Below are 27,525 nucleotides of genomic sequence, written 5' to 3' on the forward strand. Positions count from 1 at the left end.
ACTGATAGGGATAGTTAGCAAATGAAAGATATTAATAGAGAACAAACAATGTATTTACCTTGATATCATCATATATAAATATAGCAGTTCATGACAAATTACAAAACTCCGCCATCTCTCTCCCCACATCCACCACTGCTGGTGGCTCACCTCCAACTGCGCAACGCTACGCGCTGTTCACATCCAGCTGCCGCTGCCCAACACTACAATGGCAGACAACAATGCAAACTAACCACAGACTGCACACAGCACAGCCAGTGATTTTCATATTGAGCGCTACGTAACGTTGCCCATAAGAAAACATAAACAGCCTACTTACATAGAGAAAACATAAACAGCCTACTTACATAGCCCCCATGCTCCCCACAAAAAATTTTACAAATTTTTTTTGGGCAGTGGCCAATAATGATTTGATAAAATTTTTCATAATTACAATAACAAAGAAATCAAATGCACACACTTATTGATATAATGTTGGTCAAAAGCTCAAATTCTCTCACAGTCTATAAAGACAGTCCTGATCATTCATCACAGTGAAACTGCCGTTTCTTTTCTCAAAGTCTGAGCAGTAAAAGACAATGCACACGGAAGTAGTGGATTTCCATGCCGTCTTGAAGAAGTAGTGTTGTCCTTCCAACGGAAAGACAGTGCTGACTCTTGACATGCTGACAGGTAATGGGCCACAATGGAGCAAACCCACAGCAAGTCATTCGAAGTTTTGAAGAATATTGGTAGGTAGGTCATCACAGAGCAGACCCACTGGAGTCCTGGTAGAGATTGTGGTATTGGTGGGCCACTGCAGTCCTTGTAGAGACGGCCAGCAGCCATCTGTTGCGACTGCGCAGGTGCACAATCACCATCGAAGATTCTTGCGGAGAATATAGCAAGTCCATAACCACCACTTGTGCACTCACAAAGTTTTTGGAATTGTCCTTAGAACCAGCAATGCTGTTATCCAGTCCCTTGCTGAATTATCAACACACGTGCAAACACTAACAGTCCCTACTTCTCACATATTGTCCCTATACTATGACCAACAGAAATGTGTGCAGTGAAATGGAACTTATAAGTTACTTCATTTGATTAACTGGTGTCAATTACAATATTATAACACGAAAATATAATTACAAAGGTACAAAATACATCATTAAAAACATAAAAATATAAATAACAATTGTAGTAACACAGGCTTTACAAAAGAATAGAAATAAACATATACATCAGTGTGACAGGAATTATGACATGAGTACATACATAAAAGATCAGAGTAACTTTCGAAACATCAACTTCACACATGAGCATTAAAACAAAACAGAACATATAATGTCTAAACATCTTTACAAAGTAAATAACACATTATTAATGCCAATTGTAGTTGAGGATAACAGTATTCCTCATCATAGTGAATGTAACTTAGTATTAGAGGAGAAAAAAGTTCTATGAAACAGTACACAGAGACAGGAAGAAAACAAATACACAAGGGAACACAAACATATAGTGGGATAACACAAAAGGGAAAGCACAGGGTTTGTTTTACTGCAGTATTTTGCATGGAGATCTCCCTTTGTTCATCATTATTCCCAAAAAGTCCTATCTCAGCCTGCTTTCTGTATTCTGTTCATATTTCTTTCAAAATAATTATTTCTGATTCTACAATACTCATTTGGGCCCAAATCTTTATCATATAACTTCGCAATGCATTCTTTACCTATTCTCCATAGTCAGTTTCTTATATAGTCTACCCCTCATAAGCTAACTTAAATCTACTGAGCTCAGATGCTAAACTAAGGGACGAGGCAATGCAGTATCACATAACAAATTATCACAAACAGCAATGACAAAAAAATGCCAATTTGCAAAGCAAGCAGCAGCAAATCTAAATTAACAGATAAAATGCAAAATTACAACTAATATGAGCCAATGTGCAGCAACAATAAAAATGAATCAATAGTAAAACTAGCTTAACAGAGTAATACAAAGTGATATTTAGTAGCACTATGCCTGGCAAATAGCAGCAGAAATAACTTATATCTAAACATGACATAGCTCAAGCAGAAAAAAACATTACACTAAAGACAACTATGCAGATAAGGGAAATGTATATTCACATCTTAATGTCTACGTAATTAAAGTGGTGCACCCCAACAACTTATTGTAAAAAAAAAAATATTACCATATACTTGAAAAGAAAATTAAGTGTTACTGTTACTAGTTCCTTCTTATTGTTCTTTCCTTTCCAAGTGCTCCTTTTTTAAAGAATGTGGATCATAAAATAATTATTTAATAGATCTGTTGACAGAAAGTGTTCACATTAGCAAATGCATTTTATTTTATAAAAGCAATGCTGCAACACAGCTGGAAACCAGATATCAAATGAAATAAGCAATTACGCAAACCAAAGCATAAAAACATCATTCAATAGCTATGTGGCATTTTTCAAGTTCGACCGTGTCGTTTTTGCGATGCTTTCTACAAAGGAACGTCAATAGCAAGGTTAATGGAAGTAATGAGGGTGTCGCATTTGCAATATTTTCTCTAAAGGAATGTCAATGGCGAGGATAAAGGCCTGCCTTTCTTCTTTTTTTTTTTTTAACCTGTGCTTCCGGAAAGGCACACCCTAATGGCTTGTTCTCCAGGTGTTTGACACAGCTGCGTGCCCACAACGCATTACGTGCAGGTGGTCACTTAACTTTCTTACGGAAATATTTACGACAGCAGTTTCCGCTACAGTGACAGTCTCACATAAAAATATTTCACAGGTCAAGAATTAGCGTTGCAAATCTGTAGAAACAAAATCCTACAAATATAAGTGTCCAAAAAAAATATTCGTCAGCATTGTGATACAGTCATGCATTTACGCACATTTCATAACTCTTAAAGTACGATTCTTGGTTTCCAACATCCTGTTTCACAAGTCAAGAGTCCCTACCCACTATTCATCACTCCTTACCTTATTACACATATACGTATCCATCCACACTCGTCAATATTTCGTCATTATAAATATGAAGCATAATCAGATAACTCATATAGCCTCACCCTATTAATCATAAACATACCTCAGCAGCATAATACACATCGTCGTCGTAAAAATAACATCATAACACCTCAGTCAAATCTCAAAATCGTCGTAGCTTCCTCCAATAATTAAAAAAATTCTCTGCTCATGTCAAAAGTGTCATCAGCCTCAAACGTACTTTAAAAATCATGAATCCATACCAAATACATCATTCAAAGCTCTCATAGTATCACAATGGTTCCGAAAAAATATGAAGAGTTCACACAGTACAGACAAAATACAATTTCGTAAGTGTGAAGTTATCCAACGGTGTAATTAGGTAAAAATGTGTCACTGACATAGTAAAAAACATGTTTATCTCTCAGTTAAATGATCAGATAGCTGTGTAATTTGTGTGTTAGAGAAATATGGTACCGATGTGTAAAGTTGTATAAGCAAATACCATATTAGCTAAGGTTTCCTTGTGGTTGCCACACACATGGTACACAAAGTAAGCATGTACCCCCCTGAGGATTAATGAATAATACCCTCAGGTGTTACAGATTACAGCAATGGAATGAAATGTGTGACGGAAAACCTTTGTATCATTGTACTTCAAATATCTTTAAAAATAAATGATTTAAGTGCAAAATTAATCACTCAAATACGTGTCCTGTAGCGCTAAATGTGCGTGTTGCTGTAAGATAATCTCTGTGGAAGTGTCGTAGTTATTGTCCTCCGAAAGCTAAGTTCTGCAGAAGTCAGTGTACTTACCTCATGATAAACAAAAGTGAAATGCTTTGCGTATAGATATCTTAGTTATTACGCTTATTGCCATGATGAAGAAAGTACTGTGCTGTAACGTATTGTTGTGCTACGGAAAAGGCAGTCTCATTGTAGCTATACCACAAAAGTTACTACTAAAACATGTTTTACTTTCCAGAATAAAACAGAAAACTGTGCAGATATAAAACAGAAACACTGCAAAAGCAACATTGTAAATTGTCACTCATTAGTAGCGTCGTGATAAAATCGTGTAGCTGTCATATAAACTAACCACTGTGTCATATGGTATCTCACTGAAAGTACTTTAAATCCAGAATATATTTTCAAGTAAACCAAAATGTTGCATTAAAATCTCATTAGCAGTACTGATAAATGTTCTAAGTATGTAAGCCTTATAGTCGTTCCATAATCGTGCAACTAACAAGCAAGAATGTACACACACAATAACACTGTGACGTCTGTTCACTATAACAATGCATTCGTCATTTCTGTTTAAATAAGTTCTCTTGGTTCTTGATTGGATATTTAACTTCAAACATTGTTGCATGGTAACAGTTTCTAAAGCATACTAGTAACGTGAAGTGAAACGTTTTATGGCAAAGACAAAGTTAAAAAGCAGATTATCTTTCAATAATCGATTTTACATGTGAAATGTGGTACAATCTTTTACTCTTCAAGGTACTCAGAATTTCAGCTTGAACGCTATTATCATGCAGTATACGTCGGTAAAGAATACTGGAATTTTTCACAAGGTTAGCGTCTATGTTATTTTTCTCTGAGCCAGCCGGCGCACGTGGGTGCCTGCGGCGCGAGTCATTGTCTGTCTCTTTGTTGGCGCGCGTTGTTATTGGGATTAGGAGACCTAACGTCTACAAATTCGCCTTGCCGAGAGGGCCCAGCTCTGTTAGAATCCCGCCAGTTCTGATGAAATTCACGTCTGTCGTTTTGTCGGTAGTTTACATAGTTTCTTGTTTGTCGGTCATGTGGAGGAAAATTTCGCCCTGAGTCGTAACTGCGCGCTGGACCGTTGCGTCTAAAGTTATTCTGTCTCCCTTGATAATAATTGTTTTGGTTCCCATATTGTCTGTTTCTAAGGTAATCTCTGTCATATTCTTTACTACGGAAATGCGATCTTTCTCTGTAACTATTATTACTCTGCCAGTGGTTGTCATATGGGTGGTGTCTGTTTTGGTCACGATTTGCGTTGTAAGAATAGGCTTGTCGTGTCCAGTTATTGCTTCTGTCGTCACGAAATTGTGACGGATGTGACCTGTAGTGATTGTTTTCCTGTTTTTGCATCCCGCGACTGTCTGTGTCGATTTCTAATTCTTGTAACAGTCCCTGAAAAGCTTCAATGTCGTCTTTGCAACGTCCTGCTAAAATAATATGTCGTAAATATTCAGGCAATTTCATTAAGCAAATGCGGATGAGTTCTGAGGGGCTGTATGGGTTTGACAGGTACTGATTCTTGTGCAACACGTCTTCAAAATATTTCACAAGACTGGAGAATTCAGATTGTTCGAAATGTTTCATCATTATGATGCCATGTTTTACTCGGTCTTGTGTGGCTTGAGACCAATATGCTGAGAGGAAGGCATGGTAAAATTCTCCTTCACTGTGGCAATCGTGAATGACCGATCGCATTCTTACAGCTGGTTCATTCTCTAAATAGCCACACATGAATTCTAATCTGTGTTCTAACGACCAGTTGGGAGGAAAGCAATGAGAGAATTGATGGAGCCATGCTTGTGGATAAATGTCGTTGCCAGAATTCTTAAATGTTTTGAATTTACGTGTAGTAATGAACAGCTTATAGTCAAAATCATCATGTCGGCAAGTCGCATGTCGGTCATTGTTACGTCGTTTCGGCGGTTCCATCTCAAAATTCGGCGTACCTTGCCAACTTCTTTCACAATTTCCGAAGTGCCCTGTGTTGTTATTTTGTGTCTGTTCCATATTTCTATGTCCCTCTTCCCGTATTGGGGCGCGAGTGTCCTCTGAAACACGTAATTCTTGTACTACTTGTGCCAACTGATCTTGCACTTCCCGGATTTCTCTTTTGTACTGTGTATTGATTTGATTTTGATTTTGTTTGAATTTTCTAATTTGGTCATACTCTTCAGTGTCCGTGAAGGCTACAGGTGTTGTGTCATTCAGATCATCATCTACCTTTGTAGATAAATTAGTGAACTGATCCGAAAGTTCGGCTACTTTCTCCGATAGTGTACTTATTTCCTCAGTGTGTTTTTCTGAACCAAGTTTCAGAGTATCTACTGTGTCCTTTAAGTTTTCCTGAGTTTTTGCAAGTTGCGTAACCGAATCGATAGATGCAACTGAGTCAAATTTTGCTTGCAAGGTCTTATGATTTTCATGAACAATAGTTTGCAGTTCTTTTATGGCTGCTTCGTGATTCTGTAATGCATTTTCATGCCGCGAAAAAATAGGTTGAAAATGGTCACAAATTTGTGTTTTTACGTCATTACAGACTTTTTGACATTTCGATTCAATGTTATGTAACTCAGTAGTTAAATCTTCACGTGTTTGTTCAAGAGTTTGTTCCAATGAGTCTAACGTTTTAAGATTTTGTTCCATTGTGTCTAACTTTTGAAGCTTTTGCTGTGTTTGTCCCATTTGTTGTATTAATTGTAATAACAATGCATTGGTGTCTGAAACATGTTCCTCAGTGCTTTTCGGCAGTGAATTTGCACCGGAAACATTCACATTTTAACAAGCAGAAAATGTGTCTTGACTTATTTGAGAAAACGGTGAGGATCCAAAACCTGAATCTACAGTATTTGCGAGATCGTGTCGTGTCATTTCGGCTTCCTGAGGCGAGCTATTGCCGACCGTTCGATCGATAATGCTTCCCTCTTCACTAATTGTTTCACTGTCCACGCCATTGTTTGACGCCCGCTCCATTTCCCTGTGCACAGTTAGCAAATTACTACTTTGAACATTAGTAAATTCATTACTCGGCGGCGCTGCTAAGCTACACTCGTCGTCACTATTATTTCTCAGTTTAGTTTGGAGCCTAGTGTTACGTTTTTCACATGCCATAATTGTCACAATATTTCACACGATAACACAGAAAAGCACAATTTGAAGAGCAAAAATAGGAGAACACATTAACATAGCACTGAAAATAATATCTAGTTAATTGCAAGCGTAGCTGCAAAATACTTGGTGCAAATCTATATGCATGCCACAAGTGTTTTACTGTACAACAATGAAAGGCTATAACTACAAAGGAGATTCTCTCTACAATTACGCGCTAGCAATAAACAAAAGCTACACTAAATACGCAAACTACAAGAAAAAAATCAGAAGATTCCAGTGAGGTATCCTAGGCTAAGGGTCGACATATGAAACGTCCCCTTTCAACAATTATACATGACTGTGCTTAAACTGACACACAATATTTTGTTAGCGCAACGCAATCTGACTTTCAAAATTCCCTACAAAAGAATGGCCCTGACTAACATTAAACTATACCTTTCACAAATCACTTGCCTCACAAAAATCTTCGCTGCTCAAGCTACTGCAATACAGCAAGCGCCACTACTGCCAGCTAAATAAAAGATTCAAACTATGGAAGGCACTAACTACTGATAGGGATAGTTAGCAAATGAAAGATATTAATAGAGAACAAACAATGTATTTACCTTGATATCATCATATATAAATATAGCAGTTCATGACAAATTACAAAACTCCGCCATCTCTCTCCCCACATCCACCACTGCTGGCGGCTCACCTCCAACTGCGCAACGCTACGCGCTGTTCACATCCAGCTGCCGCTGCCCAACACTACAATGGCAGACAACAATACAAACTAGCCACAGACTGCACACAGCACAGCCAGTGATTTTTCATATTGAGCGCTACGTAACGTTGCCAATAAGAAAACATAAACAGCCTACTTACATAGAGAAAACATAAACAGCCTACTTACAACTGTGCCAGCTATAGGAAGACCTACACTTCAATGGAAGTACACATCACAGCGTAACTTCCCAATCATTATGTATACACGTCATTGACGGAAGTGAAGTAAGCTGTAACTGACAGAAAAAAAAAATTCTAAGGCTGACTGATAAACGAACCACATATTTTAAGATTTGTAGTCTTCCTCTTACTCACCTGATACAGAGAAACATAAAGTTTCACCTGAAGTATTATACTGCTTTATGTAACAACGTTGACCACATTACCTGCTGTTAATCTTATGAATTTATCTTAATTTTTGGATGGTGCTATATTTAGTATCATTCGTAATATCTTAGTACTTTATTTTCCATATGTTGTGTTTTCACCATATCTTTGAATCGATGGAGAAATGTATTTCTAATCGCAATATTGGAATTTTGTTGCATAACTTTTGCATACTTAGGTTCAGAATAAATACCATATTCGTTCACAAATTTGGACTTCTTTAGTATCATTGGCAAGTATTACGTCTTTGTACTTTGAAAACACTTAATGCTTAACTGTCTTTATAGGACAACAAACGTTACAATATTAACGACTTGATTAACTGACCATCTTGTTTTGCATTCCTCAGTACTTATCATGCGACGTACTTTCCTGCACCCACATGTTACAGTTCCGGAAAGCCAAAGGATTTATTAAGTGCGTGACAGATTTAAAATTCGTTGGTTATGTTTGCTTCTAGGGGACAGTAACGCACGTCTTATTGCTCTGTAAATCGTTCTCTTAACTTCTGTTAATTATTACTCACAGCACCCTAAACGAAGCATTAGTAGACGACACTTATGTCAATGTTTATTCATGCACTGACTGTCATGCATACGGGGAGATACGTTTAGTAATCACTGTGTTTATCATGTAAGTTAAGCCAAAAATAAATGGTGCTTTAAACATATTTCCCTGTCACATTTCAACATGTATAATGTGATCGCTTTATAATCTGACAGCGTTTACCGTTGGACTCGACCATTGTTTGCTATTGTAATCTGACTGCATGGTCAGCTATTTCACACTGAAATCTTCTTCGTCTGCCAAACATTTGAGATGCACGCAGTAGTATTCAGGTGTTTACTACACTGAGATGTGCTGACGCTGCAATGCGTAGCAGCGATCGTTTCTTGCAGTGCTTCTTGTAGGAAAATGGTTTACTGAAATAAGAGAGACGTAAACTTGTTCTTATAGCTATTACACAATCGAGTCACATTATTGTGACCACTTGTCAGAAGCTTCAATAACATGTTTATCAGTGCGAACTTTCAGGTGAAAGTCAGTAACGTTCTGGAAGGTCACGACAGCGATGTGGACCCATGCTTACTCCAGTGCCGTCCCCACCTGCACTAGGTTTCTTTGAGGATCTATGTCGCGAACTGCCCGATCAAGGTGGTCCCACATTTTTACTTTTCGGTTTAATTCCGTTGAGTTTGGTCTAGAGGCGAGTATGCTAAACTCATCCTGGCGTCCTTCGAAGCACGCACGTACCCTGCGAACTGTGTGACTCGTTGCATTGTCCTGCTGCTAGATGCCAACGTGCCGAAGAAGAAACAAACTGCATGTAAGGGTGCGCGGGTTCCCCAGGAACAGATGTATATTTATGTTGATCTATTGTGCCTTCCAGAATGATTGACATCACACAGTGAATGCCACGAATCCATCCCCTGGGACATACTGCTGCCTCTTCCGGCCTGAACCCTTCCAACGGTTGTTGCAGTTTGTTTGCTATCAGACGTTTCCCGCTGTACACGCCAACGACTATATGTCCGATGGAGCACAAAAATGGATTAATATGAAAAGGCCATCTGTTGCCACTCAGTGGACGTCCAGTTGAAGTTTTCTCTTCGAAATTCCAACCCTGGTCGCCGATGAACACCAGTCAGCATAGGTGCACGAACAAGACGTCTGCTGAGGAGGCTCATTTTCAGCAACATTCACTGAACGGTCGCTGAGGAGACACTGTTGGTAGCCCCTTGGTTCATCTCGGCTGTCAGCTGCTCAACAACTGCAGTCACGTACTGATCTCCGCAGCCGCCCTACAACACTGTTGTCTATGGACCGTGGTGCACTACACCAGCCTTGGTGCCAGTTTTGGATAGCACCATTTCGCTTTATACACGGTGGCACATAAACAGTTAACAAACTCAGAAGTTTCAAAAATTTTTCCACCCTCTACCCGAAAGCTAATGATCATGGCCTCTTGGAAGTCATATAAATCGCTACGTTTCCATATTAGGACAATGTGTGCACTGTTGTGCGCCTCCCCTGAACATGCTCCATATACCACTCACTGTTACTGTCGGGTGTCGTTAGTGACTGTACACTGTCGTCGAACATAGGCGGTGGTCATATTAATGTGAGTGGACCGTGTACTCCGAGCGACATTTTGCAACATAAACTATCTTACACCGGATTTGCCTATTTCAGCAAATGTGCACATTACGCTGTACTTTATCAAAATTAAACCTTTCCGAGCACTTTTATGTTTAGTATTCAGCATTCTCTTACGCACTTGGTATTCTGTCTTGACACTGTCAATTATCTCCCTGTTTTCTTCACATAGCTCTATTTCAGTGCTCTCACTCTACTTTTGCCGTCTCCGCCCTCGCTGCCGGTCTGTCTTTACTCTCGTCTCTCGTCAGGGGAGACCACCCTCCGTCACTGATGTCGCTTGCCACGTATTATAACATACGTCCGCACAGAATTTAACTATGAATGCGCTGCTTTTTCAGTGATTTCGTTTTCTGAGTTGTGCTTTATAGTACTTAGACTATTGAGATTCAGGTTCAGGGTTGTCTCTGTTGTCTAACAGATAAAACTTACAATACTTTATCAGTCGATCAAAGGGATGGTGGATTCGGAGGATGCCGTAGATATGCAGAGATCTATGTTACTTCCTGAACGGCATTTGCTTTCAATTTTAGCAGTTGGTAGTTACTACAGAGTCGGTGGTCTACTGGTAATGTCTTCGACTAAGAACCAAAACGCTCAGTGGACCAGCCTACGTCCTCACTGCTTAATCTTTGAATAAAAGACGTCAGCAATGGCGGCGGGAATAGTAGAAGACGGTGCAGTGGACGGAAACTCAGTGAATCATCTTGCTCTTACGGTGGGAAGCGCCACTAGAAAGTGGAAGAACGGGCAACAGTCAACGGCAGTAAGATGCAGAAGGTAATGCCTTAAGGACAATGTGTATCCACAGGACATGCGGCCTATATCTAATAAGCGTCACAATGGTCTCTCTATAAGACACCGCTTCAGTGCCCCATTCGGATCTCCATTCGCACCATCAACAGAACAGGCTCTGCGAACGGTATACTACGCCTTCCACATCGCTGGCATCGGATTCTACACAACGCTAGTGACTGCTTTGAAGGACAGTACAGGTGCAAACACGTAACTCTTTTGTATCGGTTGTGAATAAATAGTTGCCACTATTTAAGTTCCAATCCTAGAATAAGTATATAAATACTTATAACGTAGGTTTTGCATGCTTCAACATATTTTCTAACATACCTCTTAGAGCCAGTATTGCCTCACGTGACCCTACAATTCTCCGCAACAAAAACTGATTATCGCCTGGGTCGGCTTTTATCAGCTTTTCCATACTTCTCTAAATAATTCCCGTAAGTATTTGGCAACCCTTACTTATTAAACTAATGCTTCGACAATTTTCACATTTTCAGCACATGCATTCTTTGGAACTAGAAGTTCGAAATTTTCTCCTGCTTCCACAATCTTGCACTCGCGATGGAACAGATTTGTCATGGCTAGCTGCAAGGTTTTTATAATGAGAAAAATCATTTTAATTAATTATTTGTTCAATATTTTGGCTGTGATTACATTTTGTTATTCCTGTGATTTTAATAGTGTATTTGCGTTATAAAACTGAAGATATACAAAAATTCAATAAGTACAGAAGTATGCTCTATTTTTATCTGTCAATGTTGTTTTCTGACTCCTATTATCAGTGCGTTTATCTCTGCTTGTTTCTTCAACAGTTAAAGCTCATCGAATATGAATTGTTATTATGGCCCCTATTTTCCGGATCAGTGCCAGGTTTTACTTTCCTCTTCGTTAATAAATACAGACAAAACAGACGTTTCTTCCAGCCGTTTTTCTTTTGTAACTTTTAATAAAAGTTAAACTTTAATAAAAGTTGATACTTTTTATAGTATTCTCGATGGCTCTACTCTGGTGAACATCTCTTTGATTCTTTGCCTTATGAGCTTATTCATGTCTCTCTTCGTGTGCCTTGTAAATCAACAGACTCATTAGGTATTGGAGTAATTTGCTGGTTCATGAGAGACCATATGCTGTATGTTGAGCATCATTCTCTTTTAATCTAAAAGTTTTAGGCAGCTGTTAAGAATATAACCATTTAAAATACGGTGAAAAATTCCGTCTCGTTAGTATAAACTTAATCAATTTTCACGTTGCAGTAGAGTGTGTGCTGATGTATACATGGATTACTGTAAACATAGTTTGAGAAATATTTCTACATTCACAATTCATGGCATCAGTTTTAGAAAAGGTGTCAGTTTCCTATCACGTATAATATTTGTTTCCTTCAGGTATGTGAGACTTCACTGGTGACCGACAAACTGTTAGTATATCTTTCTGAACTGAGTCGCTGGTCGTAGAAGTGAAGGTGGCAGCAGAATTATGTATGCAGTTTCGGGTCGCTAGATGTTTTCGTATACAAAGATTTCTTTCTATTGCCGAAAACCATGAAATTACAGTCGTTGGGTTGCCACCATTTGAATCAGAAGTTTATTCCGAGTTTTATTTCTTAGATAATAAAAATCGTTGTACAGAATTTCACTAAAACATTCGTGAGTGCTCGGCGTGCACGCAATAAACATAACTACATATTTCTTTGGCGTCCACAGACGTATTTTAATGTACATGTCACTAGTTTCATGTCAGTCACTACATCAGGTACCTGACGCGAAGGTGCAATTTGGTGAGTACCAGATACTGGCAATAGCATACGTTCTTTGAAGGAAATAACGTTCCTTTACGTCAGATGCTTCGGAGGTGCTGGTGTGGTTCAACTTGGTAAACTCCAGTGTTGTGAGTGTTGACCGCAAGTTCATTGGTGATTTATATGGTGCTTTTCTATGAAACCTCAACCTGTAAACAAAAAATTTGTCTCATGAGTAGTTCTGCAACTAAATATTGTACACAACTTTAGCAAGTAATGAAACATATTTATACATTTAAATTCATATTACAGCTCCGAAAGCCATAAAAAAATATGTGGTTGACAGATCATCTACATCTACATCTACATTTAGAAGATTACTCTGTTGTTGTTGTTGTGGTCTTCAGTCCTGAGACTGGTTTGATGCAGCTCTCCATGCTACTCCATCCTGTGCAAGCTTCTTCATCTCCCAGTACCTACCGCAACCTACATCCTTCTGAATCTGCTTAGTGTATTCATCTCTTGGTCTCCCTCTATAATTTTTACCCTCCACGGTTCCCTCCAATGCTAAATTTGTGATCCCTTGATGCCTCAAACCATGTCCTACCAACCGATCCCTTCTTCTAGTCAAGTTGTGCCACAAACTTCTCTTCTCCCCAATCCTATTCAATACCTCCTCATTAGTTATGTGATCTACCCACCGTATCTTCAGCATTCTTCTGTAGCACCACATTTCGAAAGCTTCTATTCTCTTCTTGTCCAAACTAGTTATCGTCCATGTTTCACTTCCATACATGGCTACACTCCATACAAACACTTTCAGAAACGACTTCCTGACACTTAAATCTATACTCGATGTTAACAAATTTCTCTTCTTCAGAAACGCTTTCCTTGCCAATGCCAGTCTACATTTTATATCCTCTCTACTTCGACCATCATCAGTTATTTTACTCCCTAAATAGCAAAACTCCTTTGCTACTTTAAGTGTCTCATTTCCTAATCTAATTCCCTCAGCATCACCCGACTTAATTTGACTACATTCCATTATCCTCGTTTTACTTTTGTTGATGTTCATCTTATATCCTCCTTTCAAGACACTGTCCATTCCGTTCAACTGCTCTTCCAAGTCCTTTGCTGTCTCTGACAGAATTACAATGTCATCGGCGAACCTCAATGTTTTTATTTCTTCTCCATGAATTTTAATACCTACTCCGAATTTTTCTTTTGTTTCCTTTACTGCTTGCTCAATATACAGATTGAATAACATCGGGGAGAGGCTACAACCCTGTCTCACTCCTTTCCCAACCACTGCTTCCCTTTCATGCCCCTCGACTCTTATAACTGCCATCTGGTTTCTGTACAAATTATAAATAGTCTTTCGCTCCCTGTATTTTACCCTTGCCACCTTCAGAATTTGAAAGAGAGTATTCCAGTTAACATTGTCAAAAGCTTTCTCTAAGTCTACAAATGCTAGAAACGTAGGTTTGCCTTTTCTTAATCTTTCTTCTAAGATAAGTCGTAAGGTCAGTATTGCCTCACGTGTTCCAACATTTCTACGGAATCCAAACTGATCTTCCCCGAGGTCGGCTTCTACCAGTTTTTCCATTCGTCTGTAAATAATTCGCGTTAGTATTTTGCAGCTGTGACTTATTAAACTGATAGTTCGGAAATTTTCACATCTGTCAGCACCTGCTTCCTTTGGGATTGGAATTATTATATTTTTCTTAAAGTCTGAGGGAATTTCGCCTGTCTCATACATCGTGCTCACCAGATGGTAGAGTTTTGTCATGACTGGCTGTCCCGAGGCCATCAGTAGTTCTAATGGAATGTTGTCTACTCCAGGGGCCTTGTTTCTACTCAGGTCTTTCAGTGCTCTGTCAAACTCTTCACGCAGTATCTTATCTCCCATTTCGTCTTCATCTACATCCTCTTCCATTTCCATAATATTGTCCTCAAGTACATCGCCCTTGTATAAACCCTCTATATACTTCTTCCACCTTTCTGCCTTCCCTTCTTTGCTTAGAACTGGGTTGCCATCTGAGCTCTTGATATTCATACAAGTGGTTCTCTTCTCTCTAAAGGTCTTTTTAATTTTCCTGTAGGCAGTATCTATCTTACCCCTAGTGAGACAAGCCTCTAAATCCTTACATTTGTCCTCTAGCCATCCCTTCTTAGCCATTTTGCACTTCCTGTCGATCTCATTTTTGAGACGTTTGTATTCCCTTTTGCCTGCTTCATTTACTGTGTTTTTATATTTTCTCCTTTCATAAATTAAATTCAATATTTCTTCTGTTACCCAAGGATTTTTATTAGCCCTCGTCTTTTTACCTACTTGATCGTCTGCTGCCTTCACTACTTCATCCCTCAGAGCTACCCATTCTTCTTCTACTGTATTTCTTTCCCCCATTCCTGTCAATTGTTCCCTTATACTCTCCCTGAAACTCTCTACAACCTCTGGTTCTTTCAGTTTATCCAGGTCCCATCTCCTTAAATTCCCACCTTTTTGCAGTTTCTTCAGTTTCAATCTGCAGTTCATAACCAATAGATTGTGGTCAGAATCCACATCTGCCCCAGGAAATGTCTTACAATTTAAAACCTGGTTCCTAAATCTCTGTCTTACCATTATATAATCTATCTGATACCTTTTAGTATCTCCAGGATTCTTCCAGGTATACAATCTTCTTTTATGATTCTTGAACCAAGTGTTAGCTATGATTAAGTTATGCTCTGTGCAAAATTCTACAAGGCGGCTTCCTCTTTCATTCCTTCCCCCGAATCCATATTCACCTACTATGTTTCCTTCTCTCCCTTTTCCTACTGACGAATTCCAGTCACCCATGACTATTAAAATTTCGTCTCCCTTCACTACCTGAATAATTTCTTTTATCTCGTCATACATTTCATCTATTACTTCATCATCTGCAGAGCTAGTTGGCATATAAACTTGTACTACTGTAGTAGGCATGGGCTTTGTGTCTATCTTGGCCACAATAATGCGTTCACTATGCTGTTTGTAGTAGCTAACCCGCACTCCTATTTTTTTATTCATTATGAAACTTACTCCTGCATTACCCGTATTTGATTTTGTATTTATAACCCTGTAATCACCTGACCAAAAGTCTTGTTCCTCCTGCCACCGAACTTCACTAATTCCCACTATATCTAACTTTAACCTATCCATTTCCCTTTTTAAATTTTCTAACCTACCTGCCCGATTAAGCGATCTGACATTCCACGCTCCGATCCGTAGAATGCCAGTTTTCTTTCTCCTGATAACGACGTCCTCCTGAGTAGTCCCCGCCCGGAGATCCGAATGCGGGACTATTTTACCTCCGGAATATTTTACCCAAGAGGACGCCATCATAATTTAATCATACAGTAAAGCTGCATGTCCTCGGGAAAAATTACGGCCGTAGTTTCCCCTTGCTTTCAGCCGTTCGCAGTACCAGCACAGCAAGGCCGTTTTGGTTAATGTTACAAGGCCAGATCAGTCAATCATCCAGACTGTTGCCCCTGCAACTACTGAAAAGGCTGCTGCCCCTCTTCAGGAACCACATGTTTGTCTGGCCTCTCAACAGATACCCCTCCGTTGTGGTTGCACCTACGGTACGGCCATCTGTATCGCTGAGGCACGCAAACCTCCCCACCAACGGCAAGGTCCATGGTTCATGGGGCAGGATGATTACTCTACAAGTCATAATTAATGGGAGAGGTTTCATCATACCACCATCAAGCTATTTCTATACCGTTCCGCTCCCGAACATTGCGTGGGACAAGTGAACTCTTAAATCTTTCCGTGCGAGCTCTTTGTTTTTCTTACGATTATCATTTTCACTACGTAGTCAGGAGCCAACAAAATATTTTACACTCTAAGAAGAAAGTGCTAAACCATCAACTAAGAATAACTTTTAATTTCGAAAGGAGGAATTTCCAGCTGTGAATGAAGCATGTAGCAGTGCAGATGCTGGTGAGAAGCATGTTGATTAAGTGATGTAAGCAGACCAGTAACATCGTAGAAAATCCTGGTAGAATGTAAATACTTTTGGATCAAAGATGACAATCCACCTAAAACAAGATGCCTCAATATTGTTTCCCTGGCCTACTTATTCGATTCTTAATTCATATGCAGTATGTTTTGACCATACGCTTCTTCGTGTAGGAACTGATATGTCTTACGAAGTCATCTTCGGGGGACGCGATGGGCGAGCGTCTTTTACTCCTGTACCAAAATGACACGTTTTCAGACGTTCGTGAGTGAGTCGTTTGTAGAAACATCTCGTCATTCCTGTAGCGTGTAGTAGTGATGTGACTTTACATATCACTGTCTCTTTGATGAAAAAAAAAAAAACACAGAAAAACTAATCCTTGGGAATTTTCTTCTGCGGTATCAAAGTTGTGAGTGCCCTTCTGCGTCCGTAACCCAGGTTGGTAACGCACGCCGCTCTGGTGGCACTCGATTCGGAGGTGACCTAGCTAGAATCATGATGTTGCAAAAAGTTTGCACCGCCAGTATTTAGCTGGCAAAGGGAGGATGGTGGTGACCTGATCTCCAGACTTTGGGTCAATTTCCTGGATTAAATCGAAACCTCATCGTAGTGTCTCATGTTGTAATGGCATGTCTGTTGATGGGTATCCATCTATCCCGATGGAGCAATTCGAGAGGAATAGGCTATGTGTCGGAACCAGGATTCACCGTCTTCTCTCATCACCATAAAATTCGAACATGACCTGACACTATAAACAAATCCACTGTTATCATCTACATTAGGCAAAAACAAATGAGACACAACTCTCATATGTCCTCAAGTAAAGGTGCAATTATGCGCTGTAGAACAATGTGCCCTTCACGCTGAAGGCGCGTTGCGTTAAAGTAAGTAATTTGTTTTGTCAATTTCTAAGCGTCTACTTTACAAATTAGCATATATATGGACATTTATGTATTTCAAAACTAGATAAAATTTTTAAACCACCGGTTGCGATTTCTCTCGTTTCATTTCTCAACCAGCTAGGAGACATTTTTCTCCTCTCTTCATTGCCTGTGTCCTACCACAAATCTCTTCCACTAAGTCATTTATGTCTACATCCACACCTACATGACTACTCTGCATTTCAAACTGAAGTGGCTGGCAGAGGATTCATCGAGCTACTTTCATTCTATTTCTCTACCGTTCGATTCTCGAAGACCACGCGGGAAAAACGAACAGTTAAATATTTCCGAGGGAGAACCTCTGAATTCGGTTATTTTATTGCAATGATCATTTCTCCCTCTGTACTGGATTTCACGAAATATTTGCGTGAGGAGAACGTTGGAGATTGAAGTTTTGTGAACAGACCTCGCCGCAACGAAAAAGTCTTTGTTTTACTCGTAATGATTGCCAGCCCAACTCGGGTATCATAACCGTGACATTGTCTCTCGTGTTTCGCGACAATATAAAAGAAGCTGCTGTTATTTGAACTTCTTTGATTTCTTCCGCTAATCCTACCCGGTTAACATCCCATACCACACAGGTATACTTTAACAAAAGGCGGACAAGCGTAGTGTAGGCAGTCCGTGTAGTAGATCGGTTGCATCTTCTAACATAAGTGTTCTGCCAACAAAACTCAGTCTTTGGTTTCCTTTCTCAACAACATTATTTATGTGATCGATCCGGTTTAAGTCGTTCGTAATTGTAGTTCTTAAGTATTTAAATGAACTAACAGCGTTTAGCTTTGAGTGATTTATTGTGTAACGGAATGTGAGGGATTCCTTTTAGTATTCAAGGGGTCGAGCTCCCATTTTTTATTATTTAGGGTAAGTTACCAATTTTCGCACCATCCCGATATCTTTTCTAAATCATTTTCCAATTGGTTTTTATCTGCTGATGATCTTGCAAGACGATAAATGGTCTCCTAAATCATTCATATTATGTAAACCACCAGAGGGCCTATAACACTTCCTTGGGGTACGCCAAGTATCACTCGTGCTTTACTCGATGATGTTCTGTCAATTATTACGACCTGTGACTTATGACAAGAAATCACGAATTCAGTCGTGCCACTGGGACGATATTCCATAGTCCCACAATGTCATTTGAAACCGCTTGCGAGGAATTATACCAAGAGCGTTTTGGAAATCTAGAATTATGGAATATCCCCTTGAAACCTCGTGTAGTTATCACTCATTACTTCGTGAGAATAAAGAACTAGTTGTGTATTAGGAGAAAGACATTTTCTGAATCTGTCCTGAATGTGTGTCATCAGATCGTTTTCTTGTACTTTTCTTTATACTGTATTCAAACACGGTACATGTTCCAAAATCGTATTGATTGACGCCAGTGTTATAGGTCACATGCCCCGCGCCGCGTACACACGCCGATGGGAGCAATGCCATGCCATGGGGGACGTTTACCTGGGCTTGTGCTTGATCTGTGCTAGTAATTAGTGCTGCGGTCTATGTGAACGTTATTGCGGACCACCTTCACTGCGATGTCATCTCCCAGCGCGACAACTGTCTGTGTCACAGAGATAGAACAGTGCCAAATGATTTTAAGTGCATGGCGGTGAACATGTTTTGGCCATCAACTTCGTAGGATCTGAACCCTCTGAAACATATCTGGAATGCTACTGTGGACCACTCTTCCACCCGCAAACCACTGGCGAATAATGTAGTGAGATGGCGTGATCTGTACCTCATACCTCCAGAAACCCTCAAAGACTTGCAGTATTCCTGCTACGCAGAACAACTGTTACAGTGCATTCCAAAATGTGTACCAACATGCTATTAAAGTAAAGGTCAAAATATTTCGACTCATCATTGTAGGTACACACTAATTGCGCCACACTTTTAGTGGGACATTAGCTGGTGTTGACCAGCGGCTCAGAGAAACACAGACGGTACGTGGTGGCAACTCACGTGTTAGGGTCGCGGCTACATGTTGACGCCCCGCGCGCGCCACTCGTCCCCGTGCTGCGTGCGCAGGGTGCCCGCCGGGTCGTACTTGGCGGCAAGCCGCTGCCACTCCTCCGGCCTGTCGTTGACCAGGTGGCGCAGCACGTTGGCCACGTCCTGGCGCTGCGCCTCGCTGCACTGGCCGCAGTTGGACTGCAGCAGCTGCGGCAGCACGCCTGCAGACAACGACCCACACTCTGGTTCAAGGTACACCACTCGCAATCTGCTAAAAGTATCTAAACAGCTGCAGTTGTTGACCCTCATCTGGTATTATGTTCAAAAATGGTTCTGAGCACTATCGGACTTAACATCTATGGTCATCAGTCCCCCAGAACTTACAGCTACTTAAATCAAACTAACCTAAGGACAGTACACAACACCCGGTCAGCATGAGGCAGAGAAAACCCCTGACCCCGCCAGGAATCGAACCAGGGAACCCGGGCGCGGGAAGCGAGAACGCTACCGCACGACCACGAGCTGCGGACTCTGATATAAGGTCTCTAGTGGAGACTAGTACTATGGGTCAGTCGTGCTGAGATTTTACCGCGCGTGTGTGTGTGTATGTGTGTGTGTGTGTGTGTGTGTGTGTGTGTGTGTGAGAGAGAGAGAGAGAGAGAGAGAGAGAGAGAGAGAAGATGAACGATGAGATATCAGCGAGGCGGAGTTTCATCACGTAGCGCACTCGCAGAAGCGCATATGCTCGAAAAATGTATGCACACTGTCAAATGATTAATAATCCACGAATTTGACAGCAGGGTCTTACACAAAGGTGCTCAGTGTAATTTGAACAGTGTACACCTGTAAAACCGAGCGAGGTGGTGCAGTGGTTAGCACACCGATCTCGCATTCGGGAGGACGACGGTTCAATCCCGCGTCCGGCCATCCTGCTTTAGGTTTTCCGTGATTTCCCTAAATCGCTCCAGGCAAATGCCGAGATGGTTCCTTTGAAAGGGCACAGCCGACTTCCTTTCCCGTCATACCCTAATCCGACGAGACCGATGAACTCGCACTTTGGTCTCTGCCCACAAACAACCCAACCCAACACCTGTAAATGGCCAGAGGACGGGGTCGAAATACTGTGGCATCGAGGTACTGGCATCCGGCAGTTCGCCTGAAATTTCGTGCAACACTTCATGTTCCGAGGCAATTATAGAATCCATAACAAACTGTACTATAGCGACATCGAATGTGATTCAATTGCTTGGCAACTTTGGCTTGACAGTTACCGACTGTGCCGGCCGGAGTGGCCGAGTGGTTCTAGGTGCTTCAGTCTGGAGCCGCCCGACCGCTACGGTCGCAGGTTCGAATCCTGCCTCGGGCATGGATGTGTGTAATGTCCTTAGGTTAGTTACGTTTAATTAGTTCTAGGGGACTGTTGACCTCAGAAGTTAAGTCCCATAGTGCTCAGAGCCACTTGAACCATTAAGTTAGCGACTATGTCCTCAGAGTCTTTCCCGGTGGCATGCCTGAAAAACGTAAGTTAAGACATGGGGTGCAGAGACATGGACTGAGACCAGTGTTCGGGTCCTTCTCCAGTATACGACATATATTACGCCTCGTTAAAGACGACATAGTTCGAGGAGTGCCTCATGTGTTGGTGACAGCTGTGAATGTGGTAGCATCTATGCAGGGTGATCAGAAACAGTCTGAAAAGCTTGGAAGAGCGTTGGAGGCTAGGTAGTGCTGAGAATTAATAGATAAGAAAAAAAAATTCGTTACGTTGCGCCATACCCGATTTAAAAAAGTCAAGCAATCAGACCATTGCTCGCGAAAATACGAGCAGCCTGCCACAGACGCTGTTGTCTGGCGGCCGGTGCGGCCGAGCGGTTCTAGGAGCTTCAGTCTGGAACCGCGCGACCGCTACGGTCGCAGGTTCGAATCCTGCCTCGGGCATGGATGTGTGTGATATCCTTAGGTTGGTTAGGTTTCAGTAGTTCTAAGTTCTAGGGGACTGATGACCCCAGATGTTGTCCCATAGTGCCCAGAGCAATTTGAACCCACTATTTTGAGACGCTGTTGCCAAACGTATTCTTCGTGTGATTTCCTCACACAGAACAAGAGGGCGGTACATAAATTTCACATGCTGACTAAATCAGAAAAGGGCAAAGTATCCAACAATTATTTCTCAGCACAATCGATCTGCAATCTGCAACACCCATGGAAGCTCGGTCTTAGCTCAACATTGTTTGGGAAACGGACGTAAATTACAAACGGGTCATTCTAGACAGAATGACCCGTTTCGTACTAGGATTCCATTATAAAGGAGGCAGCCGAGAACACAATATACGGCAACTATTATAACGGACACCAGGGACACATATTTACTGGGGTGCGAGGGCAGGCCTTGGACGTAGAGTGAAAACAAATATGGGTGCCTGGCAATTGCAGGGAGGCAGGTGCCGCAGTTTCAGACGTGGCGGCGGCCCTTCGTTCCATCTGAGGTCATCGGTCCGCTGCACTAATCATTTTTCAGCATTTCAGAGTACACGTCACTTTGCCCTCTCTGGATGGTTCCAGCCACTACAATAACACATACATGAGAAAAATACCATGCCAGCCCCGGTAGTCAATGCGGTTTACACCTAATGATGTCTGCAGAGGCAGCTGTCGAAAGCGCGAGTAGTCTATTCGAAATGCGAGAAGATTTTACTATGCCTCTGACCCAGCTACTGACCTGAAAAGTGCATTTTTAAAGTGCTGTAATGACCATTATGACCAACGAGTGCTTACTCTTGAGCAGACGTCCCTGTAGCGAGCAACCTGAGTCCGAGTTGGCCAGCAGACACTGTATGATCTCGGTGAGCGCAGCCGGGTCGTTGAGCAGCCCGCCCGGGTCCGTCCCCCCGAACTGGGCAGAGGCCGCCGCTACGAGAGCCGCCACCAGCACCAGCTTGGCTGTCCACATGGCTGCAGCTTTGTCGGGACGTGGCGGCGGGCGGCGCTTCTTATAGGATCGCCCGCCAGCCGTAGGAACCCGCCATCAGTCGCGGACCACGCTCGGCTGCGCTCACGCGTACTGCGCTTCCGCCTCTCCCGCGACACTCTTCATTTGCTCAAGGTCTCCACTCAATTCGCGCGTCCTATGCAATCTGCACAGAAAAACCACGCCGTCGGACTATGAGACAGCACTATTACCGCAGCAGCAGGTTTTTCTTTTCTTCATTACCACGCCTCCGAGAATCCTGCACTCTCTTCCCAATACAAATCAGTGACATACAGTAGAGTGGATATTAATTGGGACAAGATGATTAAACTTTTACTATGCACATTTACCACTATACATACCTCCACAAACTTTTACTTCGCACGTTTACCACTGTATGTACCTTCAGTAAACTAGGTAGCCTACTGAAGATTAATAACTAAAGTGTAGTCCTTTCGCTTTGACCCTCCCAATACAAAGCGGTTATTTTGAAAATAACGTAATCCAGTCTGGTACAACGTAACTTAAAATTTTGAAAAAAATTTTATTGGTCTTAATGATCTATTATATCAGATTCCGTCTTTGCTTCAAAATTTTCAGTAAAACTTGACTCCAAAACTTAAGCCTTAGTAGTGAATTCGATTTCTTGCGTCACATGTAATATTCACATTTTCAGGTTCAGGACCATTCTTACATATCTATATAACATTAAAAAGTATGCTGTGAATGAAAATGAACGACAATTAACTAAGTATGCATTATTTAAACTTTATATGGTTGTAACAAAGTACCCCTCCACATGATGTAAACATAATGCCTTACTTATACATCAGTATCTATTTAAAAACAGGAATATTAATAAAACCTATACATATTTAACGTATCTTTTGGGTGATGGGCACAAACACACCCCCTCCCCTCCCTCCCCCCCCCCCCCCCCCGCATTTGCTTTTCTATGTTATAGAAAATGCGTTGGTATTCCTAGGGTTAATGAGCTTCTGAACACGTTTTTGCATAAATTCGACCAGGTTAGATCACGTGTTTTTTAAGCCTCATCAATTACTAAACCAACTGAAGCACCTTAATGCTGGTTACTTCCGCGAAAGTCTTAAACTCTTTTACAGGTGTCACATGGGGACAGATCATGCTGAAATGTTCCAACACCAACTGCAAACGTCTGTGGGAATGGCACAATCCTGCGATCAAGGAGTTCCACGTATTTAGTTCAATTCATCGTGCCATCAACTAAAACTAGGGTCCCAGGGCCACATGCAACGAAGAAACCCGAAACATTTTTTCCTGATGAAGATGCCCAGCTCCCAATGCATCATGTGTGCATTGCCTTACAACCATTGCTCTGTAATCTAGAACAATAAAACTTTGACACATCAACGAAAATTACAGTTTTCCAGTCACTGTAGGCCTAAGATTTAAATATTTTAGACCATTCCAAGCTTTTTTTTCTTCATTGTAGGCTTATCAAGCGCTCTTTCATAGGCCTTCATGTCTTCGCCCACAATCAAGAAGCCTACGCCGTACCGTTTAAGACTCATTTCAACTCCAGTAGCCAATATATCTCTCTGAAGGTTCTTACTGGTCTTCTGAAGACGAATTCTGCTGTGTATAAGTAGATTTTGTCCAGTTCAGGAGACGCTTTTTCGTTTTCGTCTACAGTTGTCTCTTCTCTTTGTAGGCAATCAAACAGTACCACTGTATGCCCTTATAGGACTTAAAACACTATATTTTCCCGCACCAACAATGGGGGCAATACCTGTAATAGTCACAGATATGTGTTGACCAAGAGCATCGAGTTTGGCCCGTTTCTTGAGTTAAATGTTCATTTTAACACAAACACACAGAAATATTAATTTGTTGCATAAGTTAGTAGCGTCTTTCTTTGGATGTTGGTATTCCGTTTACTATGGGTTTATTTATTGAGTGTTATTTTTTGGTAGTTCATTGATGCTGTCTGAGTTTACATACTGTCATTTTGTCATTTCGAGATAGTCAGTGGAGCTGTGGACACAGGGAAATATAGTTCCAAGTGGAGAAATCAGAATATTTCCGATATATTCTTTTGTTTGCGTTCAGTAGAAGGGTGACAGCAGGAGCACTGCAAGAAAATGGTTTTCTCCTTTTAAGAGGATGCTTTTGACATTACTGACTCTCCACGTTCTGGAAGACTTTGGGGTCTGATGAAGAGCATTTAGACGCATTAATTCTCAATGGATCACGTCAGTGTACTCGAGAACTGGCAAATGTAATGAACTGAGATCATTCCACCATCGTACGAAATTTGCTTGCAATTGAGAAGGTTCAAAAATCGTGTGAGTAGGTTACGCATGCTCTAAGCCAACATCACAAAAAAAGACTTTTGGTTGCCACGTATGCACTGCTTGCACGTCGTCAATAAACAACTCTGAGTGCCAACCATATGGGCGTATAATATTTTTCTCAATCTCATCTCGACAACCACAATAACTAACACGAATCAATAAAAAAAATATGCTAAAGAAACTGCCGTTCATAAAATCATGATAAATTACTCTCGACAAGCAATGCAGCGACATTATGTGAATATCATCACACTTCGCAAATTAATCTCTACAAAATCATATTTCAAAACAACAACATACTCTCCATTTTCCTCTGTGTGTCCGCTAATTCTTTCCAGAACGCTGAGCAGCGTGACCAACACCCACTCTGTCACTTACTTTTCACTGAATGCGCCACTGCAACGACAATCCTGCTGACAACCATAGATCACATTGCATGTACTCAGAAGCTGTGTGGCGTAACGTATTGGCCATGGAAGACTTCTCTTGAAAAATATACAGTGTACAGATATTAAGTACGCGATATGGAAGAAAAAGGTAGCTCGCATCAATTTCAATGAATACCAAAAATAAGCCAGAAAACTTACAAATGTTATCGTGATGCCATTTGGCGCCGTTACTTCTACGGCGATCTAGGGTTGAAAAACAACCAGCAGTGTGCATTATAGTTGCGGACAGTCAACATGGATCTCGACGAAGCGAGCAGGGCTTTACTCGTAACGCTGATTAATAAACAACAATAGTACTGCTGCTCTTCGCGAGTATCGATTCATTAAATAAATACAGAGAGCTGAAGAACATAATTCGGAAGCTTGAATTAACTGGCGATCCGAGAACTTCACCTGCGAGGTGTCGACGGTCAAATGTGACACAGATTCTTTAAGCTACTTTTGCCATTGCTGGGAAAGGTGAAATCAGTATGCTAGCTTCAAAGAGAGCACGAACTCTGCCACGATTGCTGTACATTCCATGGCCTGTCGTCAAAAGGTCCTACGAACAATAAATTTTATACTCATGTTTTTACTTTTGTGTGGAGCCACAGTCATACACACATATATTTTTTGAAAGATATAACCGCCATTTGAGTCCAGAACAGGTTTTATTTCGCAATCTGGATTTCAGCCTAAGGCCATTATCAAATGTTACAACTGCAACAGATTGAAACACAATAAAACTACAAGTATCAGACAAAATATCAGAAAAGTGGCAGGGTAAACAGTTAAGTCAATGTATGGGCTGCATGATTTGTTCTCTTACGTACGTATTATAAATAATTAGACTTGAATACAACCCAAGTCGTCGTCAAACCATGTATTTTCGATTACATTAACGAATTTGGTCAAAACTAAATGCCAGAAAATTTGCATATTTTTGACAAAATTCGTTTATGTAACCGAAAATACATGTTTTTACTATGACTTAGGGTCTACTCAAGTCTAATGATTTATTAAACGTAAGTAAGAGAACAAATCATGCAGCCCATATATCGATTTAACTGTTCACCCTGCCACTTTTCTGATATTTTGTCTGATACTTGTAGTTTTATTGTCTTTCAATCTGTAGCAGTTGTAACATTTGATAATGGCCTAAGGCCGAAATCCGGATTATTTAATAAAACCTGTTCTACAGTCAGAGGCGGTTATTCCGTCAAAAAATAAATTTTACGTTTGTTGCGGTTACAGGCTGTCGTGTACGCAGATGGTCGTCATATTGAGCAACATCTGAACGTAAACATGTGACGCAATTAACAACAACCTTTCACGCGGATGTTAAAATGTGCTTTTTTCAACAGTTTATTCGTTATTTCTCTTCCACATGCCATTAAAAGTTTAATTTTAAATACCATGCTCACCCTTTACGACCTTCTCAGAAAAGCATGATGTATAAAGTGAGGAAAGAACAATTAGCACAGGCAATGCATTCTCCTTGCCCCTTCATTCGCGTGGTGTCTCTCCTGTGATTAATACCTGTGGGTCAAATTGAACGGTCAGATGTACTCAAATAGCCCTTACACACACGAACAGGTATAGCAGAACATTAGGAGCGCAATTGCAGTTATCCCTCAGGCAGTGTCGTGTGTGTGTGTGTGTGTGTGTGTGCGTGTGTGTGTGTTTTATTGGCATAAGAGCAGATACTTCTATTGATAACAATGTACTGAACAACATTACATATCCGCAGAGTAATAACTGTTGTAGCTATTGCAAGTAGTACTATGCTTTAGATCAGTTAGTACCTCCAAGTACACATGGCTCAAGTAAGTAATCAATGTTAATCTTCCTCTGTGAAGTGTGATACTTAGATGCCAAACGGATTGACTACACTGTCAGGCGCAGTCCACTATCTGGCGTAGCGTCAACCGTGCAGAAATTATCAGATAGTGACGTGTTAGCTCAAATGGTTCAAATGGCCCTAAGCACTACGGAACTTAACATCTGAGGACATCAGTCACCTAGACTTAGAACTACTTAAACCTAACTAACCTAAGGACATGACACACATCCATGCCCGAAGCAGGATTCGAACCTGCGATCGTAGCAGCAGCGCGGTTCCTGACTGAAGCGCCTAGAACCGCTCGGCCACAGCGGCCGGCGATGTGTTAGCGGGGAGACTTTTACACACAGATAAAAACTGCTAACTCACTGGAATGGG

The 27,525-nt window shown here is 41.0% G+C and overlaps 1 long non-coding RNA gene across 1 annotated transcript; it reads right to left on the reverse strand.

Moving 5' to 3' along the window:
• Positions 1-12,507: 12,507 nt before the first annotated feature.
• On the reverse strand, positions 12,508-22,555 carry LOC126484323 (uncharacterized). The gene is made up of 3 exons (XR_007587836.1): positions 22,348-22,555; positions 19,582-19,793; positions 12,508-12,898 (listed from the first exon to the last, which is right to left on the reverse strand). It is a non-coding gene; the product is annotated as an uncharacterized LOC126484323 (long non-coding RNA).
• Between the last annotated feature and the right edge of the window lie 4,970 nt (positions 22,556-27,525).

The sequence above is a fragment of the Schistocerca serialis genome, chromosome 6 (assembly GCF_023864345.2).
Source record: "Schistocerca serialis cubense isolate TAMUIC-IGC-003099 chromosome 6, iqSchSeri2.2, whole genome shotgun sequence".
Taxonomy (NCBI): domain Eukaryota; kingdom Metazoa; phylum Arthropoda; class Insecta; order Orthoptera; family Acrididae; genus Schistocerca; species Schistocerca serialis.